This window comes from Sapajus apella, unplaced genomic scaffold (assembly GCF_009761245.1).
Source record: "Sapajus apella isolate SASKATOON/1434 unplaced genomic scaffold, GSC_monkey_1.0 scaffold8, whole genome shotgun sequence".
In the NCBI taxonomy this organism is placed as follows: Eukaryota; Metazoa; Chordata; class Mammalia; order Primates; family Cebidae; genus Sapajus; species Sapajus apella.
In genome coordinates, this window is record NW_022436948.1 from 1,558,654 (window position 1) to 1,570,912 (window position 12,259).

The 12,259-nt window shown below is 42.0% G+C and overlaps 1 protein-coding gene across 5 annotated transcripts in view; it reads right to left on the reverse strand.

Moving 5' to 3' along the window:
* Positions 1-12,259, reverse strand: part of ADARB1 (adenosine deaminase RNA specific B1) — a 148,088-nt gene that overhangs the window by 97,140 nt on the left and 38,689 nt on the right. For 2 of the 5 annotated variants that reach the window (XM_032276724.1, XM_032276721.1), the window contains exon 1: positions 8,876-9,861. The exons of 2 other annotated variants lie outside the window; for them this stretch is intronic. The gene's annotated coding sequence lies outside the window, so the exon portion shown is untranslated. Of the gene's footprint in view, positions 1-8,875; positions 9,862-12,259 lie in introns of those variants that run through there. One more of the 5 variants, XM_032276722.1, reaches the window with a different exon arrangement.

A 12,259-nucleotide genomic window follows, 5' to 3' on the forward strand; every position in this document is an offset into this window, starting at 1 on the left:
GCACGCACCTGTAGTCCCAGTGACTCAGGAGGCTGAGGCAGGAAAATCTCTTAAACATGGGGGGAGGAGGTTGCAGTGAGTTGAGATCAGGCCTCTGCACTCCAGCCTGGTGACAGACCAAGATTCTGTCTCAAAAAAAAAAAAAAAAAAAAAAAAAATTAGTGAGTGCCTACCTCAAGTCAGGAAGAGAAAAGCAAAGTAAGCTCAAAGAAAACAGAAAAAGGCAGGAGGATCATTTGAGCCCAGGAGCCAGAGCCTGCAGTGAACTGAAATTACATCATCACACTCTAGCCTGGGAGAGAGAGTGAGACCCTGTCTTAAGAAAAAAAAAAAAAAGGAAGGAAGAAATGGAGGCAGGGAGGGATGGATTATAGTCAGTAAACAAAAATCATCCTACAAAGAATACTCCATGCCTACCTAGATGGCTTCTCTAGAAAGTTACATCCAACATTCAACAAGACACTTTTGTGAAGATGAGAAATTAAGAGGTAAGCCAGTCTTACAAATACAGATGTAAAAATCCTATACAAAATGTGATTGCACTCAATCCAATAATATTTTTTAAAGTGATCAATCAAGCACGATCAAGTTGAATTGATGATGGGAATGCAAACATGACTTAGTGTATGAAAATCAATTTATGTAATTCATCTCATTAATAAATCAAGAGAAACACAAAAGAATATACTGATGACTCCCCTTGGATAAAGTTCCACCACAGGCAAAACTGAACTATATTGATTGGGGATGTATTCTTACATGGTAAAATTAAAAAGAAAAGAAAAGGGCAGTATTATTTCAAAATATAGGCTATCATCAGGCACAGTGGCTCACACCTATAATCCCAGCACTCTGGGAAGCCAAGGCAGGAGGATCACTTGAGGCCAGGAGTTCAAGATCAGCCTAGGCCAACACATGGAGACCCCATCACTACAAAAAAATAATAACACAGCGAGGCATGGGGGTGTGCGCCTGTGGTCTCAGCTACTCAGCAGGCTAAGGCAGGACAACTGCTTGAGCACAGGAGTTCAAGGCTGTAGTGAGCCATAATCCTGCCACTGCATTCCAGCCTGGGTGACAGAGTGAGACCCTGTCTCAAAAACCCAAGGACCAGCATGCTGGCTCACACCTGTAAGCCCAGCACTTTGGGAGACAGAGGCAGGAGGATTGCTTAAGCCCAGAAGTTCAAGACCAACCTGGGCAACACAGGGAGAACACCATCTCTACAAAAAGTAAAAAAATTAGCCAGGAGTGGTGGCTCATGTCTGTAGTCCCAGCTACCATGGAGGCTGAGGTGGGAGGATCAGCTAAGCCTGATAAGTTGAGGCTGCAGAGAGCTATGATCATGCCACTACACTCCAGCCTGGGCCACAGAGCGAAACACTGTCTCAAATAATAATAATTAATTAATTAACTAAAAAAATATGTATACACACACATAGTATATATTAGATGTGTGTATGGATGTGGGGAGCTGTCATCCGGAAAGAGCATGAAGGAAACTGTGAGGTACACAATATCTATTTAACCTGGGTGAGAGTTACATGGACATGCAATTAAAATTATTCTCTTAGATATGTACTCATCTTTATGAAAGGTATCTCATAATAAAAATGTATTAGAAAACAAATAATTAGACAATGGAACAAAAAAAATGCCAGCAATGACAACTAGCTTCACAGAGTACTAACAATAACAATGGGACCAAGTAGCTGCTGTATGATCAACCATATGAAACAACTAACCAACAACTGCAACCCGCTAACTATCTGCCACAGTCAGAAAAGAACTAATGAACTGCAGGTGCAGAAAAGTTACCAGATTATGCGCAAAGGCAACTAGAAATTTTATATTCCTCACCAAAAAGAGAGAGACTGAGGAGACTATGTTCAAGGAGATCGTGCTTGGAGGTGCTAAGAAGCCAGCTCACAAGCTAGGGCCAAGAGCTTCAACCTGTACCGTTTTCTCCATTTGCCTGGAGCAATCCTGTGAAACTGGTGGGGAGTGAGCCACCAGAAAAAGTGGATGGGGAAAGGGAAGTACTGTGGGATAAGCAGCTCTGCACGTCTCTGGTCTCCATCCACTGACAAGCCAGGGGCCGGCAGCTCAGCTTCAACCCCAGCACTACCATCTTCCCAGAGCTTTCTCTGGGTGACTGCTCCCAGTTTCAGGAAATCCTCTTCTGAAAATAGCACGACCCCAAATTCGTCAAGTTGAGGGGGTTTCCACATGGGTTTATAACCCACTATCTACTAACAAAGGGAAATTCCAATACTACAGCAATGCTATGAAAAGAAGGACCATTGAGGATTTTACATGCCTCCTACCAACAGCAAGTACAATGCAAGTTGTATGAAAACACATTTATCATTCACAGCACTTGACGGGTTTTCTGTGCCAGTAATCACCATATTGATTAAATGAAGCAACTGTGCTTCCTTTTAAAGTGGTATTTATCATTATAATTTAATTAGGCTGTGGAAATTGGGGCTCTGCTCCACTAAAAACTAAACTCTCATTTTCTACCTTGCAGGGTTATAAAGTCAATACTATTACACAGGTGTGCAGTTAAATAAATATGGTCAAATGATCAGATTTCACTGTTTTGAGACAGTCATTATTTCAGGAAATAAGAGGTATGATACGCTCATAGCAAGTAAAGAACAGGTCAAGAGAAAATAATCAACTGGAGGGAGCTACATAGAAGGCTTCTTTCTAATTTTTCATAGTAACTGCCATTTGAAGGGCTTTATGAGTCCTAAGAATTAGTAGCAACAATGGGGGACAGAAAGCCGATCACCCCAAGAGGAGGAGATGCAGCTCGGAAAACAGCCTTGAGCATGCTGGAAAAGTCAAACACACAATATATGAACCACAGACAACAACCAAGGAAATACAAACAGGTGGGAAACAGGAAAACTAAGAATGACCAATCAGACTTGAGGGGGTGGGGAAGCAGACAGACCCTACAGAAATAATAGATACAATGACGAATATTAAAAGCTCAGTAGGCAGGTTTTAGTAGCATATTAGACACAGCTAAAGAGAAAATGGCCAAACTGGGCAGTAGAACTAAAGCAATAACCCAGAAAGCAATGCAGAGATACACAAGACACAGAAAATACCAAAAGGTAATCTGTATCTCACAGAAACAGATTTGCCCAACTAACCTGCAGCAGAGTAAATACAAATAAACATGAACCCAGACACACACAGCACAGAGAAATGAAGCGGCAGTACAGGGGGACAGTCAGGCTGAGAGCAGACGACCAGAGCCCAGGGGAGAGAGGAGCTAGAGGAGCAGGATGAAATCTTCAGTGTGTAGACAGGAAAACAAACTCTACTCCTAACAACAATCTTTCCACAATAAGAATAAAGATGTTTTCACACAAATCATTCTCCTGAGATAGTTAATCCTAAGGGACACATTCCAGAAGAACTGTGCTCTTGCAGACAAAGAATATGTAGCAAAAGAGAGTGGATATAAAAGGAAGCAGCATGTGAAGGCACTGGCGGAATAACGTAAAAGCCCAAATCTTACACACACTGTGCCAGCGAACAAAAAACAGAGAACATTCCCAACTTGTTTTATGAGATCAGTATAACCTTGGTAGTAAAATTTGTCAAGGATGTTCCAGAAATTAACTATTGGTGGCTTTTATAAATACAGACACAAAAATCATAACGAAATTAGCAAATTTAAATCCAGGGACATATAAAAGACAGTAGGTCACACCTGAGTTGAATACACACATACCAAGAATGCACAGCTGGCTTCAGATGTGACAATAAATCAATGCACTGAACTAACAGTGACATTTCTATTCAAGAGTTCTTTAACTTCAATCTCTCAATCATTCAAATTGGTATTTTTGTAAATTTCTGTTAGTAGAATAAACTTCACACTGTTCTCAAAATCCATACTGCCTGTGAAAGATAACAAAATGGAGGATAAAGAAATAAAGAAGCTGATAAAATGAAAACAAACATTGTTGCCAATAATGAAAATAAAGGCTTAGCACACACAGCTTCTCCACATTCCTTCCCTTACTTGGGGAGGGCAATAAGCTTGGAAGTTGTCCCAGAGCAATGTGGTGGCACGGGTGGTGTCCTCAGAGGGTCCTAGTGTGCCCGTGATAAAGCCATCATGAACAGAACCAAAAGCAAACGGGAAATGCCTGGCCTTCACAGGCTTTCTCAGTGTGTTTTACACACATGTGAGGATCCTGAGTCAGCACCAGGAGGAGACAGAGGAAGGGTGGCTTCATACTCCTCTCTTGAGCAGGCTTTCTTAGTCAAGGGTTCACAAATGGGCTTCAGGAAGCCCATGAAAAGTGTGAAATCACATACAAAATGGTGTGTTCATATGCACAGAAGCATTTTTACAGTGAAAATGTAAATGGATTTAATCAGATATTCATAAGAACCCAATACCCCAAGAGACTGCCAACATTTGACATGCAAACTGATCTGTGACTAGAGGCCAAAGTCAGCCCGCACCACGGACTATGAGATGACCCAAAGCCCAATTCTTTCTTTGGCACTTAACAAAGTTTCGTAGTCTTTCTTTTCTCAGTACAACTAGGGCTAGTCCATGGCAACCTACGAAGTGAATCATTAAGGGGCACTAAAATCATAATTTATAACCTAAACATGGGTATTACTAGACTTTAGGGAGGTCCTAATTCAGTACCAAGAAGTGAGGCTCCTGTGCAAAGCTCGGTAACAAGCCCGCGTCCGGGGGCCACAAAGTCCATCCTCAGAAACAGCATTTTGTTCAGTATCAATGACATCTTTATTTATAATGGATTTTAATTGCCAACATTCTTGCTTTTATAATTTCAATGTTAGTTTTCTCATTTTCACACTAGTTTAATGTGGGTTGTTTGGGTATACAATGATGAAAATTTATAATTTTAGGAGCCATAATTTTTCAATAACTTGTATCATAAGTCACCTCCATCTTTATTTCAAAACAGATATATAGAACTTCCCCTAAATTGTGATGCAGTAGTAACATTTATTGGCAATGTGCTGATGAAGAATATATGAAATTTAACTAACTTGCAACACACCATCAAGGCAAGGGTAACAAAGTTACCCAGCTATTTTTAAGTTTATGGCCACACTCTTACATAATAAAGTACAACATGTCTCATAAGGACTTACATATCAAATGTACTTGAACTGGCTCATTTAACTTCATCCCAATTCTTTGATAATGTTGAGTGATATTTCTACTGGAGAGCAAGAACAGCCACTGATAAAGGTGACCAAGGCACTAATTTTGCCACTGACAGTGATCTATAAAGGCTTTTAGGCTAGGCACAGTGGCGTGCTTAGCACTTTAGGAGACCAAGGTGGAAGGATGGCTTAAGCCTAGGAGTTCAAGGCCAGTCTACGCAACGTGGCAAGACTCCATCTATACAAAAAATTTAAAAATCAGTCAGTCAAATGTGGCACGTGACAGGGGTCCAAGCTACTCAGGAGACTGAGACAGGAGTATTGCTTGAGCCCTGGAGGTGGAGGCTGCAGTGAGCCATGGTCATACCAGTGCACTCCAGCCTGGGCAACAGGGTGAGACCCTGCCTGTAAATTAATTAATTAATGAATTAAAAGGGCTTTTAATTCAAAATGGTGATAAAGTACACAGTATCTTCTCTCCATCCTTCTCAGGACTCTGTTAAAATGTCAGAAGAGGTACTTTTTGGTGGTGAATGAACCATAATAGTGCATGGTGCTAAAAATTTACAAAGGGATTTAGCAGTAGGCAAGAAAGCCTGCCTGGGACTTTAGGGCATAAGGCAGATGAAAGCAGGTTGACATGGAAAAGCAGAGAAAACTGCAGAGCAAGATAAGAGAGGTAAGGGGTCTTCCTAACATCCCAAGAAGTAGGAGCCATGGGTAGCTCTTTTATTCCTGGGCTAAAACTTGAGAATCCCTCTCCAAAGAAAGCCTGAGGTTTTCAAAGGGGTGATCCCAATATGGACATGCAGGCTGAAAGGGAAGCAGATCAGGGTGTAGGGTAATGAAAAATCACACCGTCAGGACTTGAAGCCCAGGGAGGGAGAGAAGGAGAGTGTAGAAGACATTTACCCACAATAGAACAAGGATCAAACAGATATACAACTTCTCACTAGACTCTGGAAAATAAGAGAGTATTTACTGATTTCAAAAGGAAAATTACATGATCCTAGAAGTCTAAACCCCACCAAATTATCAAGAAGTATGAGAACAAAATAACTGCATGTTGGAACATTATGTGCAAAAACCCAAGAAGTCTGTCAGCCATGCATTCTATAAGGAAGTGGATTAAGGAGGTGCTCCAGCAAAACAAAAATAGAATCCAAGAAACAAACACCATGGGATAGGAGAAACCATGGCAACTGAGGCAGCCAGAAATAGCGGACACCTGAAGAGTAACTTGGAGTTCCATCTCAATATTCTTTCATTGGCAAAGGTTTGGTGAGGGAGGATTCCACTTCATACCACTTGGTTCTATGGCAAAATATATTATCATAATACTATAAATGTTGCTTTCCTTATATTAAAATGTTTAGACTACCCTTGCAGAAAAAGCACAGGAAGCCTAATGACAGATGGGGAACACTACAAATGTTTTAAGCCTTGTCAATATAAATCTCACCAAAAGTTAAGAGTGTGAAGGCACTGCCTGTTGACCCCCAACATGAACTCACAAATAGAAAAGTTAAAGCTATAATGGTGACTACAAGAAGAACTTAATACAAGAGAAGAAACCACAAGCTATACATTGTTTACCTGTACAGCTTGTGGGGAGAGGAAAGAAAGCAGGAAGAGGAAATCTCTCAATTTATACCCATTCATGAATTAGAATGTGTTTTTTTTACCATGTGCTGGTTATTACTTCCATTTTTTAAAATAGTTACAAGTTATTTAATGATCTCCTTATCAACAGGAGATCCTTATCAATAGGAGATTATTAAATAACTGCAGTACATCTATAGGACAGAACAATATGTTCTTGTAACAAGTGAAGTAGCATGAGAATTGTATTAGTTATATAAAGTCAGAATTTTTAAAAAGATTTACTTTTACTGTGAAAGAAAAAGATAAAGTGTCACAGTCATATGAAGAGAAAGGCACTATCTGTACTGACATTCAGAGTGTGATGGGATGGCTGCATTACCGAATGATGTGCACAGAAAACCCCTGTGTATCTCAGAAATCCCATATACATAACAGAAACTCCTCATCTATGATATACTGGAAACCAGTGCTGACACAAACTAGTGGGTATATATCCCTCTATATTTTTCCTATGTACACATACAACGTTTTATATTCCTAAAAAGCTGGCACAAAAAGCAAACCAACTTCACAAGGACAAGCCAGAGAGTCCTTGGGGGATGTCCTCCAAGGAAACTCAAAAGGGCAGCAGCTAAGCCTCCTTGGAGAAGGTGTCTGGGAAGAGCATCCAACAGAACTGCTTCCTTCATCGTTTGCAAGAGCAATCCACGAAATGCAAGGCTGTCTACTTCACATGGCTTCCTGAGGATACGGGTAGAAAACATTTCCAGTAAAAGCTTTACTAAAATGTTATACACTGAAAATTAAAATACAAACCATTCCTCTACGTGCCAGTGTCATCTGCTGATTTGTACAACATCTTATTTCAATGATCTGAGAGGCCTACAGAAATAGGTAGAGTAACCAGTCTATCAACCATGCTTCGAAAAGAAAAAAATACATATATATATATGAAAAAAGACACAGATAAGGTCTGGCTGTGTCCCCATCCAAATCTCATCTTCAGCTGTAGTTCCCATAATCCCCATGTGTTGTGGGAGGGATCTGGAGGGAGGTAACTTAATCATGGGGACAGTTATCCTCATGCTGTTCTCGTGACAGTGAGTGAGTTCTCATGAGATCTGATGGTTTCGTAAAGGGCTTTTCCCCATTTTGCTGGGCACTTCTCTTTGCTGCCGCCATGTGAAGAATGACGTGTTTGTTTTCCCTTCCACTGTGATTGTAAGTTTCCTGAGGCCTTCTCAGTCATGCTGAACTCTGAGTCCATTAAACCTTCTCCTTTATAAATTACCCAGTCTTTGGTATGCCTTTATTAGCAGTGTGAGAAGGAACTAATACAGACACAAAGAAAACACACAAAATGATAACAAATTTGCTTCTATGCAATGGGACTAATCATGTCTCTTCCTAGTTATGCATTTCTGCAAAGTATGTACAGTTCACAATAAACATATTTTGCTTCTAAATAAAAGACTAAATCTTTCAGAAGAAGCTCACAAATGTAGAGTTTTCTCCAAAGACTTAGCAGCCGAGGCAAGGGCAGGCAGACAAGAGCGCTGCTGTGCGGCATGCACAGGCACAGGCCGTGCCCAGGCCAGCCCCACCCTGGGGCTGAAGATGGAAAAAAGGCCAATTCCAAGGCCAATCCTGTTCAGAAGACAAAAATGAGCTCAGACAAGCAGCTGTTCCTATCACTGTCACCTGAGGAATTTTACCCTGGGGACACTGAGAGAAGCGCAGTAGATACTATCTTTTTTTTTTTTTTTTTTCACTCTTGTTACCCAGGCTGGAGTGCAATGGCGCGATCTCGGCTCACCGCAACCTCCGCCTCCTGGGTTCAGGCAATTCTCCTGCCTCAACCTCCTCAGTAGCTGGGATTACAGGCATGCACCACCATGCCCAGCTAATGGTTTTTTTTTGTATTTTTAGTAGAGACGGGGTTTCACCATGTTGACCAGGATGGTCTCGATCTCCTGACCTTGTGATCCACCCACCTCCGCCTCCCAAAGAGCTGGGATTACAGGCTTGAGCCACCGCGCCCGGCCAGTAGATACCATCTTAATTAGCATCCCCCGAAAGCACCTACCTTTTCACCCTAGGATGCCCCAACCTTGTGCAAAAGACTTTGTCTCCACTCCACAAGAATGCAACATACGGTTCCTTGTGAAAAGAGGATGACAAAGGTGAAATCAGTTAATTTACAAATATATATCTCTTCAGCATTTTACTTTGCTGAGGGAAAAATCCCCTTAAAGGATGGGCAAGTGTCCCTAATACTTAATGTGGTGACACCCTGGCCCCAGATATTAAGTGAGCTACTAAGTCCTATTGACCAAGGCCATGAGCTCTTGGACCCACCCACAATATCACGTGTTATGTGACAGGACCACAGACTCACACGTTTGAACTTTAGAGCAAGTGAATAATTCCTCACATGCAGTACAGATGAAAGAAGAAAAAACACAACTTCTGCAAGAGTCCTTGGGTTTAACGGACACAAATTTTAAAAGTTATCTCAACTCTTAAGTTAAACAGTAAACAGGTAAATATGTTAAAGATTTACATAGTAAAACTCCTTCAAAACCCAACGATGTAGAAAAAGGGGAAGAGATTATGCTGAAGTCAAAAGATCTATACCTATAAGAAGTTAGTGATCCGACCGTTAATTTGACTGAGATATAAATGGCATCTGATGATACTGACAATCTAACTGGGTTTCTTATTCCTTGCTCTGATAGGGACAAGTTGAGTGATCCAGAGACATCACCCTGACTGGCAAATGCCCTGTGAGGAAGCTGGTGCACTGCTGATCCAATCAGCAGAAAGCTATCCTACCACAGCAGGCCCTGCATTCACTCACTCTGTGACTCACAGTCAGTCATTAGCACCAAAGCAGACCACCTCCTCGTGCCCACCAACCAGTGAGGTCAACCATCCAAAACCATGTATTTCTGCATTTCTAGGGTAAAGGAATAGACTAAGTTCAAATATTGTTTATCACTGGAAGTTTGATTGCCTTAAATCTGCCTGGGCCTGGTGGCTCACAACTGTAATCCCAGCACTTTGGGAGGCCGAGGTGGGTGGATGACAAGGTCAGGAGCTCGAGACCAGCCTGGCCAAGATGGTGAAACCCCATCTCTACTAAAAATACAAAAATTCGCCAAGTGTGGTGGTGGGCGCCTGTAATCCCAGCTACTCAGGAAGCTGAGGCAAGAGAATGGCTTGAACCCGGGAGGCGGAGGTTACAGTGAGCAACCTCACTGCAGTTGCAGTGAGTTGCAGTGAGATTGCGCGATTGCACTCTAGCCTGGGCGACAGAGTGAGATTCCATCTAAATATATATATATATATATCTTCCCTGGGACCTTACAAAGCAAGAAGCTCACAAAGCCTGTCTGTGAGTAGATACATGACTTGAAAAAGTGTACTTCCCAAAAGATCATGCCACTTTGCTGTTGTTTCAAATCAAAGCTCTCCAATCCATTCTCCACGTCCAGCTCTCTACAGGTCAGTGCAACCCCAGGACCAAGATTATGAACACCGAGTTGGAAGTTTGCTGGCCTGCAGATCCAGCGATATGGCCCCCTGGCTCTGGGGCTACTGTCACCCTGCAGTGTCTCAAGCATTCCCTCTGGCAGAAGCGGGTTAGTAACCGTGCGTGCTGCAGATGGTTGCAGCAAAGGCTGAAAAAAATAACGCAGGCAAAAAACTCAGCACAGTTCCTGCATGGAGGAAGAACTCAATGAATGTTAGCTATTACTGGAGGTAATGATGACAATGCTAAGGTGGCAATGACAACCTCAGCAATGTTATTAATAGCAACCACATTACTGAGCCAATGGGAGAGCCCAGATACGCCCTGAAGCAGTAAAAATTAAGTGATGTGGAATATTTTTAATGTTCGTTTCAATATAATTGAACCTTTAAAAAAGTGGTCAGCCTAAGCCCTGAGACTCTGCAAAAGCAAAGCCCTCCCCTGACCCTGGCATCCACTATACAGACTACCCACCTGCCCAGTGATGACAGATGGGGCTGATCATCAAGGTTTTATGAACAAAAACACCAAGGCACCACTCTGAGAGGGGTGCTGGGATTATCTGTGGTATCTGTGGACAAGTATGTCACAATACCGCTTTGCTATTTTCCGGAGTTCAGTAATGTGAATGGGGATACTTGTGTCCTGACTTGATACAGCTGATAAACCAGGCTTCCTTTCTGTTACTATTCATGTCTTATCTACGACTCCATCTAAAAGCTGGTAAGCCTTTTAAAGGGTAGGAGCCAAGACAACCTCCAAGCCTTCCCTGGTCTAAACCACTGCCTAATATCAGAATGTGCTGGATACATAGTTTTGATTTAGGATCGCAATCTCTGATTGATATGCAGAGTATGTCTACTAAGCATAGTATTTATTAAAAGAACAACCAATGGCACATATGTGTTAGATGGCATGGGTTTCCTCAATTTATAAAGTAATTCTGGTGCTTTAACAGGTGTTTGAAAGTATTTTTAACTAACTGAATTATAAATTTTCTTATATGTGGTATTCATAACAGCAGATCGCTTGCAAAAGTAAAAGCCACTTGTGACTTCCAATTTGAAATATCGGAAAAATTTAGAAAGCTGCTGAGCTAAAATTAATCTCTGCACTTGTCAAAGAGGGGTCACTGGGCTGCAGCTGTGTTAATTCATTATGAGGGCTTCCTAAACACTGACTGATACTGAAGAACGCTCGTGTGCTGCAGAGGCACCTCTGGGCAGGACTGCTCACTGCTCAAACATCAGAAGCTCTGCTGAGTTCAACTCTCAGGTCAGCCTCCTAGTCACTGTTAACAGGTGATGCTGTACAGAGACTCCCTTCCAGGATGGTTTAAAAAACAGATGAGGAAAGAATTCAGATTAAACTGAAAAATTCACATTTTGACCAATATCTTAAAATTCACCTAGTCCCCAAAATTTCCCTAGGAAAGGCATGCAAGCAAGGCAAGTAGATTTCCCTTTTCACAGACAAATAAAGTTTAGTCGATTAGTGAAATACTTAAAACATTCTGCCTCCAACTCCAGCCATCTTCCTATGGCTACTCACATGGCCCTAGCAACCCTTAGGGCCTGTGTACACAGGACACGTGTAGTCTCCTCACAACTCATAGAGGGGCCTCCTCCCTGTGACACTCTCCATCTTTGAGATCATAACTCTGGGGATCATGACCCGGTCTCCCCAGGACTTCCTGCTTCTCACATATCTTGGGGTCATTAATAATTGCAGGATTATACTACTCTCAAAAGTGTCCCTGTTCAAGCCATAAATCACATGGTCACCTATTTACAACAGAAGCCCACATCCCCCAAATTGGTCATGGAACTAAAGGTCTGCCAAGACGGGCGGCTCCTCACACCCAGGCAGATCAACCAAGAGGAACGTGGGGGACCCAGGACAATCCCCCCTTTATTTCTACCTGACTGCATTTGA